Raw genomic sequence first — 15,484 nt, forward strand, 5'->3', positions numbered from 1 at the left:
TGATCTCCCTGTGCTATGCGGCTGCTTCCCACTAGCTATCGATTTTACATTTGGTAGTGTATATAAGTCCATGCCACTCTCTCACTTCGTCCCAGCTTACCTTTCTCCCTCCCCGTGTCCTCAGGTCCATCCTCTATGTCTGCGTCTTTATTCCTGTCCTGCCCCTAGGTTCTTCATGACCTTCTTTTTTTTTAGATTCCATTCCAAAATGGTTGATTTCATGTTATGAATTTCACCTCAATCAACAACCAAAAAAGAGGGGCTTCCCTGGTGGCGCAGTGGTTGAGAATCTGCCTGCCAATGCAGGGGACACGGGTTCGAGCCCTGGTCTGGGAAGATCCGCGGAGCAACTGGGCCCGTGAGCCACAACTACTGAGCCTGCGTGTCTGGAGCCTGTGCTCCGCAACGAGAGGCCACGACGGTGAGAGGCCCACGCACCGCGATGAAGAGTGGCCCCCACTTGCCGCAACTAGAGAGAGCCCTCGCACAGAAACACAGCCAAAAATAAATAAATAAATTTATTTTAAAAAGATATTGTTAAAAACAAACAAACAAACAGACCAAAAAATATTATGTAGTCCCGTCTTTTATGTGCAAGATGTGGGACAATGGCCCAGTGTGGGGAGCAGGTATGTTGTATGTGGGGGAGGGGCGCTCATCTGAAGGTCACTCTAGGAGGCAGGCAGGTCTCCAACACACCCACCCGCCCCCCACCCCTCCACCTAATCCTTTCCACGTCTCTCAACAGCCTTGTAATGTCTTAAGACCATAGTCTTGGGCTGAATGTACACCCACCCAGCAGAGAAGACAATTTGTGTCATTTGGGAATCTTCTCCCAGGAGAAGATTTTGTCTGTGTGCATATTCTTTCCACAAGGAAGAAATAAAAATGGATCTAGAGGGAACCCATTTTGCCTGTTTGTGTCAATAAAGCATAATTTTTGCACATAAGATATGTTAAATGAATGCTGATAACCAGGTGTTAGAACCTTTCTAGAGGGCTGTTTATCTTCCCTTGCAATCATTAGTGACCCACGGAAATAGCAAATCCATACAATCTTGTTTAGTTTCATTTTTAAAATAATTAATTAATTTATTTATTATTTTTGGCTGTGTCGGGTCTTCGTTGCTGCGTGCAGGCTTTCTCCAGTTGCGGCGAGCGGGGGCTACCTTTCATCGCGGTGCGCGGGCTTCTCATTGCGGTGGCTTCTCTTGTTGCGGAGCACGGGCTCTAGGCGCGCAGGCTCAGTAGTCGTGCTGTGGCTCGCGGGCTCTAGAGCGCAGGCTCAGTGGTTGTGGCACACGGACTTAGCTGCTCCGCGGCGTGTGGGATCTTCCTGGATCGAACCCGTGTCCCCTGCGTTGGCAGGCAGATTCTTAACCGCTGCGCCACCGGGAAGCCCCCAGTCTTGTTTATCTTCTTTGGAGGGCTCTGCGTCAGGTTTCTGGGGAGGCGTGAAGGAGCTCCGGGTGTGCAGAAGTGAGGCACATGTTGGAATCCCACATTCCACGCCACATCCATCCCGCGAACAACCTCAGAGCGCAGGGTCACCTCCGTGGGACGCGGACGGTGAGCTTCTATGGAGGCTAGGGCCCCAGGCGGTGACAGGAGAGTCACCCTGAAAGTCAGGGCTGCAGATTCCAAGACTGCTCATAGACCGTGCCTAGCGTTGCGCTTCTCTGTACCATGTGAGAGCCTAACTCCCCTTGTCGACTGGCTATTTGAGTCACGTGGCCTGTGGTTCGCAGCCAAAAGCTTCCTAACTGAGACAGGATCCCAACCTATACAGAACCCCGACTCAGGAGACCTGGGGCAATTCCGGTTCCAGCTCCCCCAGAAGCCAGTGAGACCAGCGTCCATGCCTCACTTTCTTCACCTGTTCAGCGCGGAGGTGGATGAGACACGGTCCAGGACTGCTTCTATCCCCAAAGTCCCGTCGATTCGTCACTGCACGTGTTCACTGCCAAGGACTCTGAGGTCCACGGTGGCTTTGGTTTTTGTCTTATTTCCCTCTCCCCTACTTTGGAAGACCGGTGACACTGTGTTTGCTAAGCCTCCCTTCTTGTTGGCCGCTGGGGAGGACTTGGTTTCCACGCTGCTTGTGCACATGTTAAAATGGGAAGTCAGAGTCACATGACAGCTAATTTAGGTACACAACTACACCGGCTGGAAAGGAGCAGCAAACTAAGATACGACAAAAGAAAATTTAAAATTCAGGTTTGCCCTGATTTTTTACAACCGTGCCTTAGTTCTCTGTAGCAGTTTTCACGCTGTAAACAGAGCATACCCAGATTTTGGCCCCAATCCCCAGTTTTCTACTCTTTCTATGTGTTTGCATATGACTTTTAGTGTGGAGGGCGTTAGCTGGGTGGTACGGCTCCAGGTGGTCTTTGAAAACACTTGTGCCATCGTTACTGAGTGTCCCGGGATCGGTCACATACGCTCTACGGTCTCAGTTTCCTTATCTCTAAACTGAGCCGGTCCTTCTGACTCACGGTGCCCTCGATTTCAGGGGCTACAGAGTAAGCAAGTCCATTTTCCCAGAGCGTGTACGGTAGAGTGAGAACAGATTCACCGCCAAACACCGTTCCAAGCACACTCACAGAGAAAAGACAGCACCACCAGGCAAAGCGCGGGGCAAAAAGAACTAATTGCATAGTTACCAAAAAAAAAACCAATCCAACGCACTTATTTTGCAGCGAGAAAATGGATCCACTTTGCAGCGCAGTTAACTCTATTGGAAATAATGATAATCGCTCGGGAACTGAAGGCTCCTCTTTCCCAGCGCTCCCTGGTAACGATGCAAGCTCTGCCACATGCCTGCAGTGTTGCGGCTCAGAACAAAAATGTCTTTTCTGATCCGTGCTGGGGATAATGCCTAAAACTCAGTAAATCTCACACTCTCAGCTCCTCTCCCAGGGGTGGAAGGTGGGATTCACAGCACTGGTACTCGGGACACAGCCCCCAGGATCGGGGTCCAGCCAGCGTGTCTCATCAGGGACTGGGGCATCTAACTTAGCCGTAATACCCTAAAACACTTCCAAGCTGAAATACAGAGAAAACGGAGGCCCCTCAGGATGCTGCTCTCATATCCTAGTACCAAATCAGGGCCCTTCTACCCACACGCAGAAAACCCTGTTTGAACAATGACCACAGGGTCTGATGGAAAAAGATGCCAGCCCATGAGCCCCTTTGCCTAAACTAGTCTGTGCTGCTTGGAAGAGGCAACCAAGTAAAATAAATGGTAAAGGTGGAAAGAAGCTTTCATTTTGGTGGTTTGGATATTTCAAGAAAAAGTAAAATTGGCAAGGGGGTGAGAAATCTGTTGTGGGTACCTAGAATCACAGGCCAACACAGATGAGCAAGATTTGTCTCGTCAGTAAGTTGGTGTTTCAGCCGGGAAAATGGGAAGCAGGGGCTGGGGAGACCTCTGCCCTGCTTATGTCTCTGTCATTCTTTAATTTTCAATCAGGCAGAATTCCACCCTGCAGCTCTGCCGAAAGCCGAGGTTAGGCAAGTTTTCTTTCCCTGGCCTGGTGCAAGGAAGTTGTGATGCAAGAGGCCTCTTTCTCAATCCTTCTCTGCCTTGCTGGGGGCTGACCTGGCCAGGACCAGCAGGGTCTAGGGCATGCACGTCTGTCTCAGGGGCTGGCCTCAGCACACAAGCGCCTGTGGGCTCCCTCTCCAAGTGGCAGGGCTCACTGCTCCAGGGTTGCAAGGCAATGGGAAGTCCGGGCTTCCGGACACCAGCTTCTATATGTGCAGACGTGGGTCAACCTCACTGAGCAGTGGACCATCCCGGTGCTCAGAAACAGGGATTGGTTCAGCATTTCGATCTGCAGGCGGGGCCTATGGTGTCCCTTTGGGGGGCAGAGTAGCGTAGTAGCCGACAGCACGGACGCCAGAGGCCGAGGCTCCCGTTCGTATCTGGACCATGTGGCCCTCATCAAGTCACACCCTTTCTATGCTTCCTCAGTTCCCTCATCTGTCAAGTGAGGATGATTACAGAACTTACATCAGAGGGTAGCCCAGATCACACTTGGTAACCCAAATAAGCATCCTTGTGGGGTTTTGAAGGGACAAAAAAGCAAAGGCAAAATTCCTGACCTCTAGGAGTCTGTGTTCTCACTCCTTTCAGCAAACGCTGCACCTTAACCCATGCCTGGCACATAGTAGGCGCACAGCAAACAATCGCTACACAAACGCAGCTGGAAGACAAGTTCTACACACGGAGGAGCAGGACCCCCCTCGGCGACAGGGTGCAGGCGATAAATACACCCAATCAATGCATCCACCCCCTAAGGGAGTAACGGCAGTATCACCTCGGGCTTTTATTTAACTTCTTCCATGTGCTTTCCTGTCTACTCTTCCCTCTCGGTTCCCTGAGTCACACTTATGTGATCACGCGTGTGGAATAAGCAGCTCATTTTTCACTCCTGACGCCGCTTTCCCCCCGGCATCCTCCGCTCCCCGGGGCACGTTCTGCCTGGGCTCGTTCGAAGCTCCCCAGGCAGGCATTTTTCTGAGCAGCCTTTCTGAGCAGTTGTTTACCTTTCCAGAAGTTCCACGGTGCCTTCTCATAATGGGGAGCATCAAGAACCGCGGGACGTATGCACGTTCGATCGAATAGGTGCACTAAATAACCCGAGTCGTTTTCAGATTCCTGAGTTACGGCCGACCGGGCTCCTATTAGCAGCACGCAGGGGCTCACTGTGAATATCGGTAAACACTTCTGGTGGGAGACGCGTCTTGACAGCTTTGATAAATGGCTGGAACCATTCTCCACCTGGCCCGACTCATTCCAGTCACAAGCTGCTGAAAATATCCTTTCTACGCTTGCCCTTTGCTAAGTGCCGAGGCACGAACCAAAGTCCGTTCCCGGGCTGGTTACCTAATTTTTATTAATAATATCTTCACCCTATCAATCATTGTTAACTAACGAGAACATATGAAGAAATTAATTTAAGCCTGGTGAGAGGAAGCATGGCAGCCCATTACACGTCCCCTCCCCAGTGGACTCTGTGCCACTGGCTGCATCACCAAGACGCACGGTGACTCAGGCCGACCTGCCTCGACTTTCTCCGAGAGAGGACAGTTTCTCCTTCAGAGCGCCGTTTCCTAGGCTAGGGGGCTATGCTAGCAACGTTTTCTTAATTGTTTCCCATCCCTGATCTCATTCAGCACTGGGAAGGCTGTTGGCCCCTGATGCTATGGGTGCCAGGGGCTGGTCCATGGGCAAGGCTGAGCCACCTGTCTCAAAACTTCACCTGGCACCGAGGTCGGCCTTTTGCCCCCCTGAGCGATTCATTCAAGCCAAGCCTCCATATTTCTGACCAAGGGTGGGCAGCAAAGGAAGAGGAAGAGGGAAAGGGTGACTACCAGGCCCAGAAACAGCTCCCTGGTACCCTTCCCAGTGACCCACTACACCAACCCAACCTGTATTCAGGCCAACATTTGTCCTCCTGGGCCCGGGGCATCTTGGGAACAAGACGGTAGCCATGGACCAGTCCTTCGGGGGCTCGTGTTTACTTCTGTTCAGCAAACTACAGCTTCCAGGTTCAAAGTTTCAAGAGATGCACGAGCATTCTGAACCCTGCGCACACCTGTAAAACATGTGTTGAGTTGCAAACGAGCGAGCTTGGACTTTCTGTGAGCTGGTCCGCGGTGGGAAGTGAAACGTTCCCGTGTTGGGGCTCACCACACGTTTTTAAGACACCTGTATTTGAAGACGTATCTCAAGCACTTCTGTGTTTAGACGTTTGTGCATACGTTTTGAGTGCGTGAAGCCTAGCTGAGTAACTGTAACGCTTCATCTTTCTTCCTTTCAGGTGAAAATCTCAGGTGTCCCTTCAGTTAAAATGAGTCCTCACAGCCTCCATTTGCAGAGAGAGAAAGAGGAATTCAATCACATTCAGTAGGCGTCCACACAAAGTAGCTCCTGTGAATTATTAATGATAAATTTCGGCGGGGGGTGGGGGGAGCTTCTTGGACTTTCTTTGCTGTACTTTTAACAGTTGAATGCAATGCTCATCAGATGTCTTCTTGTGAGATGTCACATTATTTAAATGAGAGCACATCTGACATTTCCAGAAGCACATGCTAAATTCTGAAAAGGGAATGTTCTCGCTGATTTGATGGGCACCGTTCGGGCTTTGCAAAATAAAGGTTTTGAGCGCTTTAATTTTGGAGCGGCTTGCATAGTTCGACACAGAGATTTAAAATACCCTCAACTACTTTAAAGAAGAACAGCGAGAAAGTTTCCTGCTTTGCAACAAACAGAGGAACCCTCCACAAAGTGACATTTGAAAGGCACTGATGGTGGATAATAACTGCTCAAAATATACTTAGAAACGCTTGCCGTCTCATTGTTCTTTATGTATCTAATCATTCCAGGTATTGTCATGTCAAAAAAAAGTTTCATATGACATATGTTGTTCCTTTTAAAAAATAAAAGGCTAAGTCAGAGATGAAATCTAAGTCTCCACGGTACATCATGGCCTGGACAGGTCATCTCTAGGAAGTGACCTTTACTATCTCTGGTTGCAGGCACTCACGTTTGAACAGAAAGGCATTTGTTTGTTTGGGGTGGGCCCACGCTGCTCCTTCCCTTTCTGCAGTGCCCGGGACATTTACTGACACATATTGGAGCACACTTCGTGAGGCCAGACACTCTGCTAACTGATGTGAGGGGTGAGATGGGTGTGGGACGGTCCACAGAGCAACCAGAAGAATCCCAAAAATGTCAGTGCATTGTTTTTTTGTAACCTGCTCTGTCTGCTTACCCAACCCTCTGTATCAGATTGTGGTCAGCCCTTGGGAGCTACCAAGGAGCTCCTCAGAACTCCAAAATCAGCTTCCTTTTTGTGAGTTGAACTTGGTCACATCCTTGAGCCACCTTTGTTCCTACCTCAGGGCCTTTGCACCTGCTCTTCCTTCTGCCTGGAGCACTGCCCCTGGCTTGTGTGTGGCTGGGGCCTCCCTGTCACTCGGGGCTCAGCCTTTCCAAGCAGCCCCCAGCACACTGTCCCAGGCGTGTTTCCTTCCTGGCATTTATCACTCTTTGACATTAGTGTCTTCATTCGTCTGTGGGTTAAACTTCAGGATCCCTGATTCAAATGTGATGAACTCCATGCCGGACAAACACCTTGTCAGCCTTGGTCAGGACTGTGTCCCAGCCCTGACCGTGGTAAATGCTCAGGGCTACTTGCTGCATGACAAGGTAAACTCCATTTAACCTAACCAACCACTTTGCTTGAGTTCTATAGTCTTGAGCACCATGAGATTATGATTTGGTTTCTGAAGGCCGTGCAGGTCATAGATGCCAGGAGCTCAGTCCCAGCACAGCTCTGGTCTCACTGCAGGTTGATGTTCTTGTTTTGAACAACAGTCTTGTGAGCTTGGTTAAGATGAGCCCAGCTCTGAGAGCCCATCTACTTCCGGGTTACAACATTGGGTTTAAGGATGGGAGCTTGGAGTCATAACACTGGGCTATGGAAAAGTCAGCCAGAAGTACATGTCCCCCTCGATGCAACAGGGGGACAGCCCTGGGGGCCTTGCCTGGGCCTCGGACTTCGGCCACTGTTATATCTTGTTTGGACTTCCAAGCAGATCAAGAAGGCTCCGGGTTTTATTTGTATGAAGTACTTTACCTCTCTCCTTTCCTGAGACCTCAGAGCCTGTTTGTACAAGAATTCTTTGAGTAAACAAAATACAAAAACCCCAAACAAGCGTCTTGCCAGGAATAAATAACGGCAGCACGAAATTAGATGATCGATTTTAAGCTAGCCACGTGTTCAACAGAGGAAACGCAGCTGAGCATTTAGGCGCCTGTGCACACAGCATCTCCGAGAGCTTAGCAGAACCTCACTGTCTCAGACACATTCTCCACCAGGGGCAGGACCCTCACCACCCCTGGCCACCGGGCTGCCTTTGGAAATGTGCGGAGCTTATGGGGTTGTCACAAAACGACGGAAGCATGACTGGCATTTAGTGCATGGGGACCAGGGACACGCCACATCCTGCCAAGCGCCGGACGGGCCCGCACACCTGTCCTGTCCCGACACCCAGGGGCCCTGTCGGGAACCTCTGCACATCTGAGTTCTTGGTGGATGGCGGTGGGCGGGGGATAGGCATCCTGCATCCACACGGCTAACGGGAGGAACGCCAACGACCTCCGTCAGGCATGCAAACATGTTCAAAACTCCATCTCTTTGAAAACGCAGCACCATCATGAGTCACTGTAGACATAAAAGCGTGATGCAGAATCGCCCTTTATACTGGTGATTCATTTGTTTTTGAAATTAGGCAATAATTTCCCTCACACTCTGCACATTTACATAACCACGCCAGTGAAAACTCTTAGGAGTCAGGAAGGAGAGTTGGGGTGGGGGGGAGGGGCTTAAGTTCATCTTTTATCATCAGATCATAAGATAATCACCATTCACTAAATGTCAGCCAAGCACCCCAAACACGCACTGCTTTACCCGGACCTTTCTCTGGTCGTTATTAATTTATTCATTTATTCATTAAGCCTTTCAGAGTAGTTTACCATCTGAAAAGAGAGATGATGGCAGAAGGTTTGTAGCAGGAAGTCTGCAGTATAAGCCTGAATGAGCCACTTCAGAAAATATTTAAAAGTTTTTCAACAGTGAAAATATAAAAACTTAAGGGGAAAACAGAGCAAAGTTTGTGGTGGTAAATTATAATATACTAGTATATAAGAAATACAATTACATACTCATCACTTGCAGTGAAACGGTTATTATAATAGTATGGTATTATGAAAATGATAGGGTTGTTATAAAATAATAGGAAATTTATCTTACCTTCGTTGCATTACGATACAATAAAATTACACTCTGAAAACAAATGATGCCTTCTACTACCTTCACGAAGCATCAGCTAGGCCTGGGCCGTCCACTAGAAACTTTCTCTGCCTTGCCCTGTCGAGGCATTGATTTCAAAGTCAGCCTTTCTTTCTTCATTTGGTCATAACATTTGAGAAGTGGAGAGAACCTTCTAGAACGAGACGGAATCCCTTCTTAGTCTGCAGAGGTCCACTCTGGCTGAGAGTGGTTGCCTGACTCTGCGTGGGCTGGAGAGAGATAGGGGGAGGAGCCCCATCCTTCCAAGACCCCACTCTCGTCTGGATGCTGAGCTGAGCTGCCCCGCACACCTGAGGCCTCCTGAAGTGCAGGCCATGGCCAGCTCCGCAGGCTGGTCGGGCAGGCCGGTGTTTGAGTGTGGAGGGTTTCTGTGCAGCTTGTTCCCGAGACGCACTGAGGCACACGCTCTTGGCAAGGTGTTATTCTGAGAGCCTGGTGAAGCCACTGCCAATGGAGAGAAGAAAAAGACAACCAACTGCAGAGGAGAGCAAACGTTCAGAATGGCCCCGTCCATTTCCTTTATGGTGACAGGACAAGTGAAAACCGTGTCATCCAAGTCCAGGGGGTCCCTGAAAACCCCTCCTTCCAGCCCTGCCTGGGAGAGGTACGTTTAACCGCTTATGCCGTGGCTCCAGAAGGACGCCCGGGGAGGGACACAGACGTCAGGGAGGTCAGAAGCACAGGGTCCTTGCTGTGTGGGACTGAGCAAGCTGCCCCAGTGTCCTCGTCTGGAACAGTGGGATAAGAATAGTTCTTAACTGCACAGGGTCACGGGGAAAATCAAAGGGCGGCATGCACGGCAGCCCACGGATGGACACACGGGCCCCCAGTAACGTTACGTGTCTTTACCTTTGTCTGCTGTTCTCTTTCTGAACAGAAGAATCAAGGAGATCCGGCAGAGCCCCCAAACATCACCCTGCTCCCACTCCTGCACCTCACTGCAAACTTTGTCAAGTCCCACTGTCCCCATGCCGGGTCAGAGAGGCCAACGCGCAGGTCCCCGCCGTGTCACTCGCCACCCCGCCAGGAGTGCCAATCTCAGACTGTCTGATCCTGTTTCTCAGGGAAAGTACACTTATAATTTGTCTGGCTTCTTAATTTCTCCTAAGACTAAGTGACAGACTGCTCTTCCCCTCTGTGTTGGCTTTTATGATTTCTTCCTTTGTTTTTCCATCTCGCCCACTCTTCCCTTGCTGAGCCCCCCATCTGTATTCAATTGTCACTTCAGTATTAGCCCACTGTCTGCCTGGCAACCCACTATTATGCACTTATTTTATTACTTGGTTTCCTACCCTGATCTTTGTGATTCATTTCTAACCTTTCCCCACGGTAACATAACTCCTTTGCCTTTCTTTCCTTCCTCCCCACCAGCCCCCTCTCCGCCTTTAACTTTCAGATGTCAGTTTCAGGTAAAGCCTGGTGTCCTCACGTCCCAGGAAAACGGCCTTATCTACAGCTCCAAGTTGACAGTCTTGTTTTTTCACTTAGAGCCATCAGTTTAACCAAATCGAGAGCTGTACTTAATGTTTTCAAGTTGCTTTGAATAAGGTCAGGAGAGATAAACAGGAATCGAGAACGAAAAGAAGGTGATAAATTGGTGTCATGAGTAGGTATGGGACTCGAGACAAAAGACATTCCTTTTTCTAACCTCACCTTGCCTGACTGTGTGACCAGAAGGTTACATAAATCTAGGTAAAGGGTCACAATTCCCATGATCCATGCATGGCGTTTCTAAGTATTTTTAGAATCTCGTATGGGATGATTTAAGAAGAATTCGGAACTTTCTGCTTTAAGGATGACCCATTCAAAGGAAACCCAATATGTAAAACATCCAAAGTTATTTAACACCGTAAGCTCTCTTCATGTCAGTGCTGGCAAGGGGATGTCGGGTCGAATTTTCTGGGGCAATGCTTGGCAAGAAAGAAGACAGGAAGAGAATCTTGGAAATCACAGGGTATTTAGAGCTGGAAAGGAACACATGGATCATTTTATCTAACGCCCTGAGGCTTAGATGAGGAAACTAAGGCCCTGAAAGTTTAAGAGACTTGCCCGAGGCCTAGAGGCAGGTCTCCGAACTCCAAAACGCAAACTCTTTCCAGCAACTCAGCACCTGGAGGCATAACTTTTATTAACAGAAATAATGATTTTTAAAAATCCTATTTCAAGTTTTTATGATCATAACCTCCTAATTCTCTCCCTCTCTCTCTCTGTCTCTCTCTCTCCCCCTGTAACATACAATTCACACACCCTAAAATAATTCATCCTTTAAAAGTATACAGTTCAGTGGTTTTTAATATATTCACAGAATTGTGCAACCATCGCCCCAATCACATTTAAAACATTCCATCACCCCAAAAAGAAACCACTCACTACTCCCCATTCCCAGCTCCTAACACCTTGGCAACCACCAATCCACTTTCCATCTCTACTGACTTGCCTATTCTGTAAATCTCCTATAAATGGAATCATATGAGATGTAGCCTTTTGGAGCTTCTTTCACTTAGCATCATATTTTCAAGCATATATCAGTACTTCGTTCCTTTTCGTGGCTGAATAGTATTCCATCGTGTGTTTATGCCACATTTTGTTTATCCATACCTCTGCTGATGGACATTTGGGTTGTTTCCGTTTGGGGGCTAATATGGATAATGTGGCTGGCTGTTCTCTTTTCCCTTGTAACAATACTATATGAACTTCCTTGGTAACTGTGAGGGCCCACCTTTCTCCTACTCTTGCCTGTCTGGCCCTAAGTCATGGCATAAACTAGAGACCAAATATCGCTGGGCTGACCCCCCCATCCTCCGTAGCAGGCGCTGCCTCTCCTGCCTGAAACTTGACCTTATCTCTAAACCACAATGTGTTTTGTAAAATGTCCCTTGTGACATTTCTGCTTTCCTCCACGGCTCCCTTCCTGCACACTCTCTCTTAAAGATCTTTTTAGAATTCTGATACGCCAACCCATCCATTTTCATTTTGCAGATCTGACAGACCCTCTGGACAGATTTTTGTATGAAACCTTTCTGCTTTCCTTCTTTCCCAAATTCAATCTTCACAATTCTGAGAGGTAGGAAAATTGAAGATTATTCCAAAATACTGGCACTGCATATTGAAGAAATGAACATAGTGCATTAGAGACAAAACCCGAATCTGGTCCAGTTCTGTTGATGTCTAGTCCTGCAAGCTTTCCAGGAGACCTCATGGCAATGATTCAACTTCTTAGACAGAGATAGGGAGCTAGGGTGGATGAACAGGAATGAAAATTTCCTTTTAAAATTATTTACTTCCCTTTGAAAAATCAATAGGTAAAACAGGACACACATGATTAAATTGGGTGCCCCAAATTAAATTATGTGAAGCAGCTATAAAAACAGTGTCATGACGTGAACATTATGTATCTCAGAAATATGGAACCGTTGCCCTGGTAAGTACAGCAAAAATGGAAATGAGCTAAGTAAACCTCATCAATTCTGTACCTCTAATAGTAATTCTGACAGAGGCCGGGTTAAAGTTTACCTTCTAAGATCTTTAAAGAAGGCCTTTGCTAAGCAAATTAACAGTTCCAACAGGATTTCTGGTGACTGCTGAAGCTACTTAAGAGCTCAAGCTGTTACCCAACACATCAAGCAGAGCAGGGATTATATATGCACTTATCTCCTGGCGGGTATTGCATAGGCTCATAAAACCAATAAGCGATAGAGACCTTACGAAATGAAGTTCCCAGTCATTCTTTTTTTTTTTTTTTTTTTTTTTTTTTTGCGGTACGCGGGCCTCTCACCGCTGTGGCCTCTCCCGCTGCGGAGCAAAGGCTCCGGGCATCCTCCTGGACCGGGGCACGAACCCGCGTCCCCTGCATCGGCAGGCGGACGCGCAACCACTGCGCCACCAGGGAAGCCCCCCCAGTCATTCTTAATGTTTACTTAATATTTCCCTAAAGAATTTTCTTCAGTCATAGTTTTCTAGCCCAGTTCTTGCTTGGTTTGAAAGTAATAAAGTACCTCTTTTTTTTTTTAATTGGAAAATTATTTGTACTTTTACTCATTCAGCCAGGCCTTCTCAGAGATTAGTCCAAATTACAGTGGGGCAAACTGTTCTGGCCATGATAGAGAGATTTACAAACCACTGAGTTCCACTGGTAAGGAACATTTGAAATTGGATAGTAATGCAGACCAATATAGGCACTGGAATAATAGAAAAAAAAAACTGAAGCTTTGACACATTAAGTTAAGCTCTGTCCTCAAAAACCACTTTGTGGGGCTTCCCTGGTGGCGCAGTGGTTGAGAGTCCGCCTGCCGATCGCAAAAAAAAAAAAAAAAAAACAACACTTTGTGGTAAATATCAAGAGAGAGGGCAAGGTAGAATTGAGAATGAAGTTATCATTAGAAAAGAGAGAGAAGAGGTAAGAGGCCCGGGAATCTCGGTTCACCTGAGTGCAGGCACCACTTGGGGAACCTATCGTTGTCCTCATTTTGCACGGGAACCTGCGGTCCAGCAGGGTTAATTCTCATCCCCGAGATCATAATGCTAGTAAATATCATGGGCAACCGCACAAGGAAAAAGATGAGCTCTCCAAAGAGGTAATTCTATGCAGAGGAGGTTTGTCTCCGAGGGGCCAAGGGAGGCTCCGGGCTGCAGGGAGCTTCAGAAACCTGGGGTCAAGGCAGCAGACCACGCAAGCAGCAGCGTGTGGACGGAAGGGCTCAAGGTGGAAGGTCTGTGTGAGGGAGTGTCCCCGAGGGAGAGGCTGAGCCTTGCTCCCCCGTAGATTATCCCCGAGGTACTTGGTTCACAGTATTCGTTCGATATTTTTCAGCAAACAGTCAAAAGATAGCATAGATTAGAAAAGGGAGGATCAAAGCACCATATCGGGCAGGGAGGCCTCTGGACCGGTGCGGGCAATGGAGCAAGTTATGGAGGACCATGGGTTTCTCCTTGGTCTGGGTGAAGTTGTCCCTTAGACTAGAGCTCCTCAAGCGGGGAGATTCTGCCCTCTCCCTGGGGACATGGGTCAGTGTCCAGAGGCATCTCTGGTTGTCACAACTGGGTGGTGCTATTGGCATCTGGGGGAAGAAGCCAGAGATACAGCTCTGCACCAGGGAATGCACAGGACAGCCCTACAACAGAGACTCTCCCAGCCTGAGACACCAATAAATGTCAGGGCAGAGAAGCTCTGCCCGTGACCGTCCACCTCTTCATTCGATTTTGTGCTCATCAAGCGATCTTCACCTCCTGGCTTGTTTTGCTTTGGTTGCTGGTGGCGCCACAATAGCTGCTATGGTTTCCACCACCCCAGCTACTAAGATTCCTAATGACAGTGGTGGGTTCCATTCACTGGAGCCCTTGCTCTGTCCAGGCGCCGTGATCGCCCTTCAGTCTCTCACTCAGTGCCACAACAAACCTGTGCAGTAGATAACATTCTGATCCCATTGAGTAGATGAGAAGACTGACTCTCAGAGAAAAGAAGCAGCGTATTTCAGGAGATGACAGCTGTAAGAGAAATCCCCTCATTGACTCTGAAGTCTATATGCTTAACCGCTGCATTTGCCCGTCTCCTTTAAATCATTCAGTGCTTCTTTTTAGACCCAGAAGTTTACATACATATCTTCCTTTAATCTTCCCAACTTCCCTGTGAGTAGGAGGCAGGGTGGCTATCTCACAAATGAGGAAACTGAGGCTCGGAAAGGTCGGTCTTGCTGGAGGTCACTAGTGGAGCTGCGACTCTGCCCCAGTCTGTCTTTCCACCAACCACAGTTCTTTCTCATCACAGTAGCTGCAAGGAATGAGGAAGCCTGGATGGTAGAGTTGGGGTCTATCTTTCTAGAGAGGTCATGTTTTGTCGTAAATTAAGAAATTGGCACCGATTGATATGCCAGTGCCTTCCGAGTCCACTGTGGAATCCCGATAGAATCAAATTCCTAGACCTTCAGGGCGGCAAATCAGACCCTGAGCCCAAGCAACAGCCTCAAGGTGACCCCCCGTCCCCCTGTGCCATCGATCGCCCTGTGACATCAACCCATGACACAATGCACTCATTAACAAAGCACAATGCCACACAAACAACTGCAGGAAAAAATAACATCAATGCCACCTTACAAATATTAGCGTGGATAAGTCTGACATTTTTGCAGATAGCAACCATGCAGAAAAATTTCCACTTGCAGAGTAAAGCTCCCATGAAAAATGCCCCAGTGATATCTTTAGGCATTATTATCCAGAATAGGCATCAATAGCTATTACATCCTTAACGTCTATACTGACAATTCAGACTCAGAAGCGTTCCATCAAATGAAGATGAACATTTTGATATTACTAAGAACACAGACGTCCTTGAGGTGTGTTCCTTTCATCAGTTCTGCTAGCTTGAGTTCCACAGCTGGCCCTGTTTGAACTCCATTCTCAAGCAGCCAAACTCTGCCCGGCACTGTCCCCTCATTAGCAAAGAAGCAGAAAGCTAATTGGGTTTTCTTGGGTTTTTTTTTTTGTTATGGAATTCTTATTTTTATTTTTGTTTATTTATTTATTTATTTAACATCTTTATTGGAGTATAATTGCTTTACAATGGTGTGTTAGTTTCTGCTTTATAACAAAGTGAATCAGTTATA

General features: G+C 48.0%; 1 protein-coding gene across 4 annotated transcripts in view; it reads right to left on the reverse strand.

The window, feature by feature from the left end:
* Positions 1–15,484, reverse strand: part of PCK1 (phosphoenolpyruvate carboxykinase 1) — a 68,819-nt gene that overhangs the window by 14,935 nt on the left and 38,400 nt on the right. Inside the window, exon 1 of one of the 4 annotated variants that reach the window (XM_055089923.1) lies at positions 9,176–9,286. The exons of the other annotated variants lie outside the window; for them this stretch is intronic. The gene's annotated coding sequence lies outside the window, so the exon portion shown is untranslated. Of the gene's footprint in view, positions 1–9,175; positions 9,287–15,484 lie in introns of those variants that run through there. 4 annotated transcript variants of the gene reach the window in all.

This window comes from Physeter macrocephalus, chromosome 14 (assembly GCF_002837175.3).
Source record: "Physeter macrocephalus isolate SW-GA chromosome 14, ASM283717v5, whole genome shotgun sequence".
Classification (NCBI taxonomy): Eukaryota; Metazoa; Chordata; class Mammalia; order Artiodactyla; family Physeteridae; genus Physeter; species Physeter macrocephalus.